The sequence below is a fragment of the Symphalangus syndactylus genome, chromosome X (assembly GCF_028878055.3).
Source record: "Symphalangus syndactylus isolate Jambi chromosome X, NHGRI_mSymSyn1-v2.1_pri, whole genome shotgun sequence".
Taxonomy (NCBI): Eukaryota; Metazoa; Chordata; class Mammalia; order Primates; family Hylobatidae; genus Symphalangus; species Symphalangus syndactylus.
In genome coordinates this window covers 14532223-14546938 of record NC_072447.2, presented here as the reverse complement: position 1 = coordinate 14546938, position 14716 = coordinate 14532223, and the positions used below count along the sequence as shown (strand labels likewise).

The 14716-nt window shown below is 55.7% G+C and overlaps 1 long non-coding RNA gene across 1 annotated transcript; it reads left to right on the top strand.

Moving 5' to 3' along the window:
* Positions 1–2928: 2928 nt before the first annotated feature.
* Positions 2929–5224, top strand: LOC134736045 (uncharacterized). The gene is made up of 2 exons (XR_010119745.1): positions 2929–3206; positions 4846–5224. It is a non-coding gene; the product is annotated as an uncharacterized lncRNA (long non-coding RNA).
* The last annotated feature ends 9492 nt before the right edge of the window (positions 5225–14716 follow it).

The following is a 14716-nucleotide window of genomic DNA, read 5'->3' as shown; positions in this document are numbered from 1 at the left end:
TGTAATCCCAGCTACTAGGGAGGCTGAGACAGGAGAATTGCTTGAACCTCGGAGGCAGACATTGTGGTGAGCTGAGATCGCATCATTGCACTCCGGCCTGGGCATCAAGAGTGAAACTCCGTCTCAAGAAAACAAAACAAAACAAAACAAATTCTTCACCCTGAGGCCCTTTATTTATTTCTTCTTCTTCTTCTTCTTCTTATTAGAGACAGAGTTTCACTCCAGGCTGGAGTGCAGTGGTGCAATCTCGGCTCGCTGCAAGCTCTGCCTCCCGGGTTCACGCCATTCTCCTGCCTCAGCCTCCAGGGTAGCTGGGACTACAGGTGCTCCCCACCACGCCCAGAGAATTTTTTGTATTTTTAGTGGAGACGCGGTTTCACCGTGTTAGCCAGGATGGTCTCGATCTCCTGACCTCGTGATCCACCTGCCTCGGCCTCCCAAAGTGCAGGGATTACAGGCATGAGCCACCGCGCCTGGCCATTAATGTTTATTTTGACACAATTTCAGAGTTACATTAAGGCAACAATATGGTACAAAGAATTCCTTCGTATCAGGCATTCACATTCCCCGAGTGCTGGCGGTCTACACTGGCTTCATCCTGGCTCAGAGCCAAGTGGAGGGACTGCTGTTTCCGCGGGCTGGTTTCCTGGGGCTGCCATAACCAGTGACCAGAAAGCGGGTGGGTACGTCAACAGGAATTTATCATCTCCCAGTCTGGGATGTAGATGTTGAAGCCCTAACCCCCAGTGCCTCCGAACGTGAGTGTATTTGGCCTCATAGTGTTAGAACGAGGCTGTCAGGGTGGGCCCTACAGCAACCTGCTGTTCTCATGCGAGGAAGTGTGGACACACACGGAAGAGACGCCGGGGATACTTGAGCACAGTGAAAACACCCTATGAGCGTGCACCAGACGGCGTCCGCAGGCCGAGGAGAGGAGAAACCAGCCCTGCACTCCGACCTCAGCCTCCAGGTCTCTGGGAAGATAATTTTCAGTTAAGTCCTCCCGTCTTGTTACTTTATGGCGGCCCTGAACACTCATACAGACGGGTACATTTACTGTCCCGGTTCTTCTGCCGAGGAAATGGAGGCACAGAGAAGTTTAGTGAACTTGACCCATGTGGGAGGGCCAGGAGTGGTCAAGGTTGGATTGGAACAAACCACCCTTTTTGCAGCACTCATGTTCTTAGGCACGACGCCTGCTTCCTTAGATGCGCTGCAAAGAGAATACTGCAGTGCACCCCGAACACGCAACGGCACAGTCACAAAGATGACACTGACTCGAAGGGTCTTCAGCAAAATGGGAATGTCTCAGAAGAGTACGGGGGTCTCTCATGGATGGCATGAATACAAGGCCCCTAGAAAGGAAGAGACAGCTCAGCCCACCACCATCAGAGGAAGGTCTTGGTTCTGCTTCACCACTGAGTAGTTTCCCACCTCCGACAGGGGAAGGCCTCAGTACCTAGGAGACCTCAGTACCTAGAAGGCCTCAGTACCTAGGAGACCTCAGTACCTAGAAGGTCTCAGTACCTAGGCGACCTCAGTACCCAAGAGGTCTCAGTACCTATGAGATTTCCGTGCCTAGGAGACATCAGTACCTAGGAGGTCTCAGCACCGAGGCGACCTCAATACCTAGGAGGTCTCAGCACCGAGGCGACCTCAGTACCGAGGAGACTTCAGTACGGAGGAGATCTCAGTACCTAGGGGACCTCAGTGCCTAGAATGTCTCAGTACAAGGAGACCTCAGTACCCACGAGGTCTCAGTACCTATGAGATCTCTGTGCCTAGGAGACCTCAGTACCTAGGAGGTCTCAGCACCAAGGCGACCTCAGTACCGAGGAGACTTCAGTACGGAGGAGATCTCAGTACCTAGGGGACCTCAGTACCTAGTAGGTCAAACTGAGATACGAAACGTAGAGGGGAGGTTGTCACGGGCTGGGGGAGGCGGAATGGAGAGCTGTTCCGCTTGGAAAGATGCAAACGTTCTGCAGACAGACGGTGGTGCCGAGTGCACCACGCGAATGTGCTCAGTCCCACCGACCTGTGCCCTGAAAACGGCCAGTATGGCAAACTCCATGTTTTGTATATTGTGCCACAAAGAAGAAAAAGTGTCTTAGGGAGAGAGGGAGGGAGAGGCCTACAGGCCCCTACAGGCCGAGCAGCTCGCGCGGGGTCGGGCGTTCCCCAGGCCGGCTCCCGCCCGGGGATGGGCCGCTGCGGGAACGGGGTTGGCCCAAGCAGCATGCGCGGTGCGGGATGGGCCGGGCCCCGCGGTCCCCTCCGCCGCCCTCTCAGTCCGCGCGACGGCCCCACTCGGGGCTCGGACGGGCTCCCGGGACGCAGTCTGGGGTCCAGGGGCCACGAGCCTCCGCTGCTCCTCGGCCTCGTGGGCCTGGGCGCTGGGTGGGGCCGCGGGTGCGCGTCAGGGGCCAGGCTGGGCGCCGAGGTCTGCAAAGGGGCGGAGAAGACCGGCTTGGGCTCCGCGCAGAGGCTGCCAGGGGGCGGCGGTGCACCTCCCACCCGGGTCACCTCGGTGCCACCCATGCCTGCCTCAGGGCAGGCGGACCCACGGCCCTCCACGCCCTCCCTCGCTCGCGTCCTGCCCGGCTGGCCGCTGTTCGCATCCTCTCGGTAACTCCGTGGTGTCCCGCCCATTCGGGCGACTGCCCAGGCTGCAGCCCACCAGCTAATCTCGGCTATCTTTCCTGACTCAGTTCTTCGCCTCCACCTGCTTCGGCTCTTTTCGTCACCCCTCTTTACTCCTCGTTCCTCTCCGTCACTTTCCGTCAACTCCGAGTAGGCTCGGCCTGCTTCATCTCACCATTTCGCTTTCCTCTTTGTCGCTCTCTGATAAATTTCGTGACTCTTCGTCACTGTCCGTCAGTCCCCGTCACTTTCCGTCAATTCTCGCCACTTTCCGTCGCTCTCCACCGCCCTTTAGCTCCGCTCGGCTTTTCTCCGTCAGGCATCGTCTACTTTCGTCACTCTCCGTCACTCTCCGGCTGCTCCCTACCCCGCACTCCATGGAGAAAGCCTCAGGGACTTTTCCTGCCCTTAGTCCTTTTCCGTCACTCTCCGATCCTGCTGTCTCTTCAGTCCCTGGTTATTTCTGGTCTGCCCGTGACTCTGTCCTCCTCCCTTCACTCCCGGGAGAGTGGCCTGGTCTCTCCTGAGAGGCCTCTCCCCTCTACCCGGCCTGACTGATGGTGGTGAGCGGGTCTCGGGGTGATCCCGAGGGGAGGAGCCGGCGTCTAGGGGTGGTCCTGAGGGGAGGAGCAGGGGTCTGGGTGTGGTTGTCACGGGTGGAGCATGGGGTCTCCCTGTGGTCTGGAGGGTGGAGCAGGGGGTCTGGAGGTTGTACTTATGGACGGGACAGGGCTATTTCTCTTTTTGGTCCGGTTCCCATCTGCTGAGCTGGGGGTCCTTGTGATCCTGACAGGTGGGGCAGGATGGGAGGGTCAAGGTGAGGGGAAGGAAGGAGTGGCGGCCTGGTCCCAAGGGGGCAGCAAAGGGTTTGTGGTTCAGTTCTGATGTGCGACCCATCCATAGGAGAATGGACACCTCTGACTCTCCCATTCCTGGCCAGTGGCAGGGCCCAGAAGCTGCCTTCCCTGGCTGTCCTTGAGGCTCACTGGAGGATACTTTTTTCATTCTGGCAATTTTTTTTTTTTTTTTTTTTTTTTTTTTTTTTTTTTTTGAGACGGAGTCTCGTTCTTTCACCCAGGCTGGAGTGTAGTGGTGCGATCTCGGCTCACTGCAAGCTCCGCCTCCCGGGTTCACGCCATTCTCCTGCCTCAGCCTCTCCGAGTAGCTGGGACTACAGGCGTCCGCCACCACGCCCGGCTAATTTTTTGTATTTTTAGTAGAGACGGGGTTTCACCTTGGTCTCGATCTCCTGACCTCGTGATCCGCCCGCCTCGGCCTCCCAAAGTGCTGGGATTACAAGCGTGAGCCACCGCGCCCGGCCTCATTCTGGCAATTTTAAAAAAATTCTTTTATAGATCTCAGTGAGTTCAAAGGTGCCCGTGTGCAGGCATAGGTCCGTTCTTTGCCTACGTTCCACTCTAGTCGGCTGAAAGGAAATGGTAATATAGCTGGAAAAGGCATCCTGGGGTCATTAGAGGATTTTACATTTCATCTTAGAAAGGGATATTGACAGGAGGCCAGAATTTCTACATCCTCTTGAATTTCAAAAAATACTTCCAAGCCTGGACAATATCGGGAGGCCTCATCTCTACAAAATAAAAATTAAGAAATTAGCCGGGTGCGGTGGCACACTCCTGTAGTCCCACCTACTCTGGAGGCTGAGGCGGGAAGATCACTTGAGCTATGGCGGCCGAGGCTGCAGTCAGCTGTGATCATGCCACTGCACTCCTGCCTGGGTGACAGAGCAACACCCTGAAAGAAAAAAGGGAGGGAAGGAAGGAGGGACGGGAGGGGGAAGGGGGGACGGAGGGAGGGAGGGATGCAGGAAAGAAGGAAGAAAGAAAGAAAATGGCTTAAACTAAGAGAGCTGTGTGTGGTCCCCAGCTCCCACCCCCACCAAGGGGCCTGCAAACCCACGGAGGGGCAGATTGTCTTGACGTGGAGCCACAGGGACGGGGGGACCTGAACTGTAGGGGTTAGGATTAGGGTTAGGGTTAGGCTTTGAGGTTTCGGTTTATAGAATCTAGATGGGTTTGGTCCTGGGAAAATTCCAGGTCTGGGCTTTGTGGTTGGGGGTTGGTCTCAGGTGAGATGCGACAGGTTTACAGTGTTTGCAAGGTATGTACAGATTCATATGGTGCTATTGCTTGAATGCGTTCTCCGGATTTCATGTTTTGGCAATTTTTTTTCTTCTTTTTTTAGATAGTGCCTCGCTCTGTCATCTATCACCCAGGCTGGAGTGCAGTGGTGCGATCTCGGCTCACTGCAACCTCTGCCTCCCAGGTTCAAGCGATTCTCGCACCTCAGCCTCCCGGTAGCTGGCATTGTAGCACGACAAGCCACAGAAATATTCCTCAGACACCGGGTTAAAGAAAGAAGGGCTTTCTTCGGCCAGGAGGGTCAGCACCCTTGCGTCTTAAGAGCCGAGCTCCCCGAAAAAGGAATTCCTGGGCCTTTTAAGGGTTTACGACTCTAAGAGGTTCACATGAAAGGGTCGTGATAGATGGAGCAAGCGTGGGGAATGTGACTGAGGGCTACATGCATCAGATAACAGTACAGAAAGTTTTTCAGTGCTTCCTCATACAGTGTCGGGAATTTACAGATAACACAAATAGTTTACGTCTGGGGCTAATATTATTATTTTAACCACCAGGGCCGGGTGGTGGTGCCAAGGACGTCCAGCTATTTATCTTACTTCTCTCTTTTTTTTTTTTTTTTAGCTTTTTGCATTCTCCCTTTTTCCCTGTTTTATAAACTAAGGAAGGATGTGGGGAAGGGAAGGGCAGCAGGAGAAGTGGTGGTCTCCTTCCTTAGAATTACAGGCACCGGGCTTCATTCCTTGCTAATTTTTTTTTTTTTTCTATTTTTAGTAGAGATGGGGTTTCACCATGTTGGCCAGGCTGGTCTTGAACTCCTGGCCTCAGGTGATCGCCCGCCTTGGCCTCTGAAAGTGCTGGGATTAAAAGCACAAGGCACGGTGCCCAGCCATGTGTTGGCAATTTAATCCCCAAATTCATGTCCTGATTGGAGATGTGGCCTTTGGGAGGTAATTAGGATTAAATAAGGTCATCAGGGTGGGTGGCTTTGTATGATGAGGAAGAGAGACTTGAGCGCACACGCACTTTTGCCCTCCTCCCTCGCCGGCACTCTCGCTCTCCCCTCCCCTGCCATGTGCAGCCCTCCCCAGCCACCAGAACTCGCCCTCCCCTCCCGGCCATGAGTGGACACGGACTCCCGTCCTCCCGCCATGTGCCGCCCTCCACTGGGCGGAGATGCTCTGGGCCATGTGCTGCTTGGGGTCCAGGGGCCGCGAGCCTCCGCTGCTCGTCGGACTCTTGGGCCTGGGCGCTGGGTGGGGCCGTGGGGTGGGCGTCAGGGGCCAGGCTGGGCGCCGAGGTCTGCAAAGGGGCGGAGACGACGGGCTTGGGCTCCCCGCAGAGGCTGCCAGGGGTCGGCGGTGCACCTCCCACCCGGGTCACCTCGATGCCACCCATGCCTGCCCCAGGGTAGGCGGACCCACGGCCCTCCACGCCCTCCCTCGCTCGCGTCCTGCCCGGCTGCCGCTGTTCGCATCCTCTCGGTAACTCCGTGGGGTCCCGCCCATTCGGGCGACTGCCCAGGCTGCAGCCCGCCAGCTAATCTCGGCTATCTTTCCTCACTCAGTTCTTCGCCTCCACAAGCTTCGGCTCTTTTCGTCACCCCTCTTTACTCCTCGTTCCTCTCCGTCACTTTCCGTCATCTCCGATTAGGCTCGGCCTGCGGCATCTTCTCTCATCTGTGTTGCGCTCTGACAAATTTCGTGAATCTTCGTCACTGTCCGTCAGTTTCCGTTACTTTCCGTCAATTCTCGCCACTTTCCGTCGCTCTCCGCCGCCCTTCAGCTGCGCTTGGCTCTTCTCCGTCGGGCATCGTCTACTTTCGTCACTCTCCGTCACTCTCCGGCTGCTCCCTACCCCACACTCCGGGTGGAGAAAGCCTCAGGGAGTTTTCCTACCCTTAGACCTTTTCCGTCACTCTCCGATCCTGCTGTCTCTTCAGTCCCTGGTTATTTGTGGTCTGCCCGTGACTCTGTCCTCCTCCCTTCACTCCTGGAAGAGTGGCCTGGTCTCTCCTGAGTGGCCTCTCCCCTCTACCCGGCCTGACTGATGGTGGTGAGCGGGTCTCGGGGTGATCCCGAGGGGAGGAGCCGGCGTCTGGGTTGATCCCTAGGGAGGGAGCGGGAGGAGGGTCTGGAGGTGGCCCCGTGGGGGTCCCGACAGGAGGATCGGGGGTCTGGGGGTGGCGCCGAGGGAAGGAGCGGTCTGGTGTGGTCCGGAGGACAGGAGCAGGGCGTCTGGGGGTCCGGAAGGGAGGAGCGGGGGGTCTGGGTGTGGGTTTCAGGGGTGGAGTATGGGGTCTCCCTGTGGTCCGGAGGATGGAGAGGGGGTCTGGGGTTGGTCCCGAGGGGAGGAGCGGGAGGTCTCGGTTTGGTTTTCAGGGGTGGAGCATGGGGTCTCCCCGTGGTCTGGAGGGTGGAGCAGGGGGTCTGGGGGTGGTACTTATCGGCGGGACAGGGCTATTTCTCTTTTTGGTCCGGTTCCCATCTGCTGAGCTGGGGATCCTTGCGATCCTGACAGGTGGGGCAGCATGGGAGGGTCAAGGCGAGGGGAAGAAAGGAGGGGCGGCCTGGTCCCAAGGGGGCAGGAAAGGGTTTGTGGTTCAGTTCTGATGTGCGACCCATCCATAGGAGAATGGACACCTCTGACTCTCCCATTCCTGGCCAGTGGCAGGGCCCAGTAGCTGCCTTCCCTGGCTGTCCTCGAGGCTCACTGGAGGATACTTTTTTCATTCTGGCAATTTTTTAAAAATTCTTTTATAGATCTCAGTGAGTTCAAAGGTGCCCGTGTGCAGGCATAGGTCCGTTCTTTGCCTACGTTCCACTCTAGTCGGCTGAAAGGAAATGGTAATATAGCTGGAAAAGGTATCCTGGGGTGATTAGAGGATTTTACATTTCATCTTAGAAAGGGATATTGACAGGACGCCAGAACTTCTAGATCCTCTTGAATTTCAAAAAATACTTCCAGGCCTGGACAATATCGGGAGGCCTCATCTCTACAAAATAAAAATTAAGAAATTAGCCGGGTGCGGTGGCACACTCCTGTAGTCCCACCTACTCTGGAGGCTGAGGCAGGAAGATTAATTGAGCTATGGCGGCCGAGGCTGCAGTCCGCTGTGACCATGCCACTGCACTCCAGCCTGGGTGAGAGAGAAGACCCTGAAAAAAAAAAGGGAGGGAAGGAAGGAGGCAGGGGAGGGGGAAGGGGGGACGGAGGGAGGGAGGGATGCAGGAAAGAAGGAAGAAAAAAAGAAAATGGCTTAAGCTAAGAGAGCTGTGTGTGGTCCCCAGCTCCCACCCCTACCAAGGGGCCTGCAAACCCACGGAGGGGCAGATTGTCTTGATGTGGAGCCACAGGGACGGGGGGACCTGAACTGTAGGGGTTAGGATTGGGGTTAGGGTTAGGCTTTGAGGTTTCGGTTTATAGAATCTAGATGGGTTTGGTCCTGGGAAAATTCCAGGTCTGGGTTTTGTGGTTGGGGGTTGGTCTCAGGTGAGATGCGACAGGTTTACAGTGTTTGTAAGGTATGTACAGATTCGTATGGTGCTATTGCTTGAATGCGTTCTCCAGATTTCATGTTTTTGCAATTTTTTTTCTTTTCTTTTTTTTTCTAGATGATGTCTCGCTCTGTCATCTATCACCCAGGCTGCAGTGCAATGGTGCGATCTCGGCTCACTGCAACCTCTGCCTCCCAGGTTCAAGCGATTCTCGCACCTCAGCCTCCCGGTAGCTGGCATTGTAGCAGGACAAGCCACAGAAATATTCCTCAGATACCGGGATAAAGAAAGAAGGGCTTTCTTCGGCCAGGAGGGTCAGCACCCTTGCGTCTTAAGAGCCGAGCTCCCCGAAAAAGGAATTCCTGGGCCTTTTAAGGGTTTACGACTCTAAGAGGTTCACATGAAAGGGTCGTGATAGATGGAGCAAGCGTGGGGAATGTGACTGAAGGCTACATGCATCAGATAACAGTACAGAAAGTTTTTCAGTGCTTCCTCATACAGTGTCGGGAATTTACAGATAACACAAATAGTTTACGTCTGGGGCTAATATTATTATTTTAACCACCAGGGCCGGGTGGTGGTGCCAAGGTCGTCCAGCTATTTATCTTACTTCTCTCTTTTTTTTTTTTTTTTTTAGCTTTTTGCATTCTCCCTTTTTCCCTGTTTTATAAACTAAGGAAGGATGTGGGGAAGGGAAGGGCAGCAGGAGAAGTGATGGTCTCCTTCCTTAGGATTACAGGCACTGGGCTTCATTCCTTGCTAATTTTTTTTTTGTGTGTATTTTTAGTAGAGATGGGGTTTCAGCATGTTGGCCAGGCTGGTCTTGAACTCCTGGCCTCAGGTGATCGCCCGCCTCGGCCTCTGAAACTGCTGGAATTAAAAGCACAAGGCACGGCGCCCAGCCATGTGTTGGCAATTTAATCCCCAAATTCATGTCCTGATTGGAGATGTGGCCCTTGGCAGGTAATTAGGATTAAATAAGGTCATCAGGGTGGGTGGCTTTATATGACGAGGAAGAGAGACTGGAGCGGACACGCACTCTTGCCCTCTCCTCCCTCTCCGGCACTCTCGCTCTCCCCTCCCCTGCCATGTGCAGCCCTCCCCAGCCACCAGAACTCGCCCTCCCTTCCCCGGCCATGAGTGGACACGGACTCCCGTTCTCCCGCTCTCCCGCCATGTGCCGCCCTCCACTGGGCGGGGATGCTCTGGGCCACGTGCTGCTTGGGGTCCAGGGGCAGCGAGCCTCCGCCGTTCCTTGGACTTGTGGGCCCGGGCGCTGGGTGGGGCCGCGGGTGCGCGTCAGGGGCCAGGCTGGGCGCCGAGGTCTGCAAAGGGGCGGAGACGACGGGCTTGGGCTCCCCGCAGAGGCTGCCAGGGGACGGCGGTGCACCTCCCACCCTGGTCACCTCGGTGCCACCCATGCCTGCCCCAGGGCAGGCGGACCCACGGCCCTCCACTCCCCCCCTCGCTCGCGTCCTGCCCGGCTGCCGCTGTTCGCATCCTCTCGGTAACTCCGTGGGGTCCCGCCCATTCGGGCGACTGCCTAGGCTGCAGCCCACCAGCTAATCTCGGCTATCTTTCCTCACTCAGTTCTTCGCCTCCACAAGCTTCGGCTCTTTTCGTCACCCCTCTTTACTCCTCGTTCCTCTCCGTCACTTTCCGTCATCTCCGATTAGGCTCGGCCTGCTGCATCTCCTTTCCTCTGTGTCGCGCTCTGACAAATTTCGTGAATCTTCGTCACTGTCCGCAGTTTCCGTTACTTTCCGTCAATTCTCGCCACTTTCCGTCGCTCTCCGCCGCCCTTTACCTCCGCTCGGCTCTTCTCCGCCAGGCATCGTCTACTTTCGTCACTCTCCGGTACTCCCTACCCCACACTCCGGGTGGAGAAAGCCTCAGGGACTTTTCCTGCCCTTAGACCTTTTCCGTCACTCTCCGATCCTGCTGTCTCTTCAGTCCCTGGTTATTTGTGGTCTGCCCGTGACTCTGTCCTCCTCCCTTCACTCCTGGGAGAGTGGCCTGGTCTCTCCTGAGAGGCCTCTCCCCACTACCCGGCCTGACTGATGGTGGTGAGCGGGTCTCGGCGTGATCTCGAGGGGAGGATCGGGAGGAGGGTCTGGAGGTGGCCCCGTGGGGGTCCCGACGGGAGGATCGGGGGTCTGGGGGTGGCGCCAAGGGAAGGAGCGGTCTGGTGTGGTCCTGAGGACAGGAGCAGGGGTCTCGGTTTGGTTTTCAGGGGTGGAGCGTGGGGTCTCCCCGTGGTCTGGAGGGTGGAGCAGAGGGTCTGGGGTTGTACTTATGGACGGGACAGGGCTATTTCTCTTTTTGGTCCGGTTTCCATCTGCTGAGCTGGGGGTCTTTGCGATCCTGACAGGTGGGGCAGCATGGGAGGGTCAAGGTGACGGGAAGGAAGGAGTGGCGGCCTGGTCCCAAGGGGGCAGGAAAGGGTTTGTGGTTCAGTTCTGATGTGTGACCCATCCATAGGAGAATGGACACCTCTGACTCTCCCATTCCTGGCCAGTGGCAGGGCCCAGTAGCTGCCTTCCCTGGCTGTCCTTGAGGCTCACTGGAGGATACTTTTTTCATTCTGGCAATTTTTTAAAAATTCTTTTATAGATCTCAGTGAGTTCAAAGGTGCCCGTGTGCAGGCATAGGTCCGTTCTTTGCCTACGTTCCACTCTAGTCGGCTGAAAGGAAATGGTAATATAGCTGGAAAAGGTATCCTGGGGTGATTAGAGGATTTTACATTTCATCTTAGAAAGGGATATTGACAGGACGCCAGAACTTCTAGATCCTCTTGAATTTCAAAAAATACTTCCAGGCCTGGACAATATCGGGAGGCCTCATCTCTACAAAATAAAAATTAAGAAATTAGCCGGGTGCGGTGGCACACTCCTGTAGTCCCACCTACTCTGGAGGCTGAGGCAGGAAGATTAATTGAGCTATGGCGGCCGAGGCTGCAGTCCGCTGTGACCATGCCACTGCACTCCAGCCTGGGTGAGAGAGAAGACCCTGAAAAAAAAAAGGGAGGGAAGGAAGGAGGCAGGGGAGGGGGAAGGGGGGACGGAGGGAGGGAGGGATGCAGGAAAGAAGGAAGAAAAAAAGAAAATGGCTTAAGCTAAGAGAGCTGTGTGTGGTCCCCAGCTCCCACCCCTACCAAGGGGCCTGCAAACCCACGGAGGGGCAGATTGTCTTGATGTGGAGCCACAGGGACGGGGGGACCTGAACTGTAGGGGTTAGGATTGGGGTTAGGGTTAGGCTTTGAGGTTTCGGTTTATAGAATCTAGATGGGTTTGGTCCTGGGAAAATTCCAGGTCTGGGTTTTGTGGTTGGGGGTTGGTCTCAGGTGAGATGCGACAGGTTTACAGTGTTTGTAAGGTATGTACAGATTCGTATGGTGCTATTGCTTGAATGCGTTCTCCAGATTTCATGTTTTTGCAATTTTTTTTCTTTTCTTTTTTTTTCTAGATGATGTCTCGCTCTGTCATCTATCACCCAGGCTGCAGTGCAATGGTGCGATCTCGGCTCACTGCAACCTCTGCCTCCCAGGTTCAAGCGATTCTCGCACCTCAGCCTCCCGGTAGCTGGCATTGTAGCAGGACAAGCCACAGAAATATTCCTCAGATACCGGGATAAAGAAAGAAGGGCTTTCTTCGGCCAGGAGGGTCAGCACCCTTGCGTCTTAAGAGCCGAGCTCCCCGAAAAAGGAATTCCTGGGCCTTTTAAGGGTTTACGACTCTAAGAGGTTCACATGAAAGGGTCGTGATAGATGGAGCAAGCGTGGGGAATGTGACTGAAGGCTACATGCATCAGATAACAGTACAGAAAGTTTTTCAGTGCTTCCTCATACAGTATCGGGAATTTACAGATAACACAAATAGTTTACGTCTGGGGCTAATATTATTATTTTAACCACCAGGGCCGGGTGGTGGTGCCAAGGTCGTCCAGCTATTTATCTTACTTCTCTCTTTTTTTTTTTTTTTTTTTAGCTTTTTGCATTCTCCCTTTTTCCCTGTTTTATAAACTAAGGAAGGATGTGGGGAAGGGAAGGGCAGCAGGAGAAGTGATGGTCTCCTTCCTTAGGATTACAGGCACTGGGCTTCATTCCTTGCTAATTTTTTTTTTGTGTGTATTTTTAGTAGAGATGGGGTTTCAGCATGTTGGCCAGGCTGGTCTTGAACTCCTGGCCTCAGGTGATCGCCCGCCTCGGCCTCTGAAACTGCTGGAATTAAAAGCACAAGGCACGGCGCCCAGCCATGTGTTGGCAATTTAATCCCCAAATTCATGTCCTGATTGGAGATGTGGCCCTTGGCAGGTAATTAGGATTAAATAAGGTCATCAGGGTGGGTGGCTTTATATGACGAGGAAGAGAGACTGGAGCGGACACGCACTCTTGCCCTCTCCTCCCTCTCCGGCACTCTCGCTCTCCCCTCCCCTGCCATGTGCAGCCCTCCCCAGCCACCAGAACTCGCCCTCCCTTCCCCGGCCATGAGTGGACACGGACTCCCGTTCTCCCGCTCTCCCGCCATGTGCCGCCCTCCACTGGGCGGGGATGCTCTGGGCCACGTGCTGCTTGGGGTCCAGGGGCAGCGAGCCTCCGCCGTTCCTTGGACTTGTGGGCCCGGGCGCTGGGTGGGGCCGCGGGTGCGCGTCAGGGGCCAGGCTGGGCGCCGAGGTCTGCAAAGGGGCGGAGACGACGGGCTTGGGCTCCCCGCAGAGGCTGCCAGGGGACGGCGGTGCACCTCCCACCCTGGTCACCTCGGTGCCACCCATGCCTGCCCCAGGGCAGGCGGACCCACGGCCCTCCACTCCCCCCCTCGCTCGCGTCCTGCCCGGCTGCCGCTGTTCGCATCCTCTCGGTAACTCCGTGGGGTCCCGCCCATTCGGGCGACTGCCTAGGCTGCAGCCCACCAGCTAATCTCGGCTATCTTTCCTCACTCAGTTCTTCGCCTCCACAAGCTTCGGCTCTTTTCGTCACCCCTCTTTACTCCTCGTTCCTCTCCGTCACTTTCCGTCATCTCCGATTAGGCTCGGCCTGCTGCATCTCCTTTCCTCTGTGTCGCGCTCTGACAAATTTCGTGAATCTTCGTCACTGTCCGCAGTTTCCGTTACTTTCCGTCAATTCTCGCCACTTTCCGTCGCTCTCCGCCGCCCTTTACCTCCGCTCGGCTCTTCTCCGCCAGGCATCGTCTACTTTCGTCACTCTCCGGTGCTCCCTACCCCACACTCCGGGTGGAGAAAGCCTCAGGGACTTTTCCTGCCCTTAGACCTTTTCCGTCACTCTCCGATCCTGCTGTCTCTTCAGTCCCTGGTTATTTGTGGTCTGCCCGTGACTCTGTCCTCCTCCCTTCACTCCTGGGAGAGTGGCCTGGTCTCTCCTGAGAGGCCTCTCCCCACTACCCGGCCTGACTGATGGTGGTGAGCGGGTCTCGGCGTGATCTCGAGGGGAGGATCGGGAGGAGGGTCTGGAGGTGGCCCCGTGGGGGTCCCGACGGGAGGATCGGGGGTCTGGGGGTGGCGCCAAGGGAAGGAGCGGTCTGGTGTGGTCCTGAGGACAGGAGCAGGGGTCTCGGTTTGGTTTTCAGGGGTGGAGCGTGGGGTCTCCCCGTGGTCTGGAGGGTGGAGCAGAGGGTCTGGGGTTGTACTTATGGACGGGACAGGGCTATTTCTCTTTTTGGTCCGGTTTCCATCTGCTGAGCTGGGGGTCTTTGCGATCCTGACAGGTGGGGCAGCATGGGAGGGTCAAGGTGACGGGAAGGAAGGAGTGGCGGCCTGGTCCCAAGGGGGCAGGAAAGGGTTTGTGGTTCAGTTCTGATGTGTGACCCATCCATAGGAGAATGGACACCTCTGACTCTCCCATTCCTGGCCAGTGGCAGGGCCCAGTAGCTGCCTTCCCTGGCTGTCCTTGAGGCTCACTGGAGGATACTTTTTTCATTCTGGCAATTTTTTAAAAATTCTTTTATAGATCTCAGTGAGTTCAAAGGTGCCCGTGTGCAGGCATAGGTCCGTTCTTTGCCTACGTTCCACTCTAGTCGGCTGAAAGGAAATGGTAATATAGCTGGAAAAGGTATCCTGGGGTGATTAGAGGATTTTACATTTCATCTTAGAAAGGGATATTGACAGGACGCCAGAACTTCTAGATCCTCTTGAATTTCAAAAAATACTTCCAGGCCTGGACAATATCGGGAGGCCTCATCTCTACAAAATAAAAATTAAGAAATTAGCCGGGTGCGGTGGCACACTCCTGTAGTCCCACCTACTCTGGAGGCTGAGGCAGGAAGATTAATTGAGCTATGGCGGCCGAGGCTGCAGTCCGCTGTGACCATGCCACTGCACTCCAGCCTGGGTGAGAGAGAAGACCCTGAAAAAAAAAAGGGAGGGAAGGAAGGAGGCAGGGGAGGGGGAAGGGGGGACGGAGGGAGGGAGGGATGCAGGAAAGAAGGAAGAAAAAAAGAAAATGGCTTAAGCTAAGAGAGCTGTGTG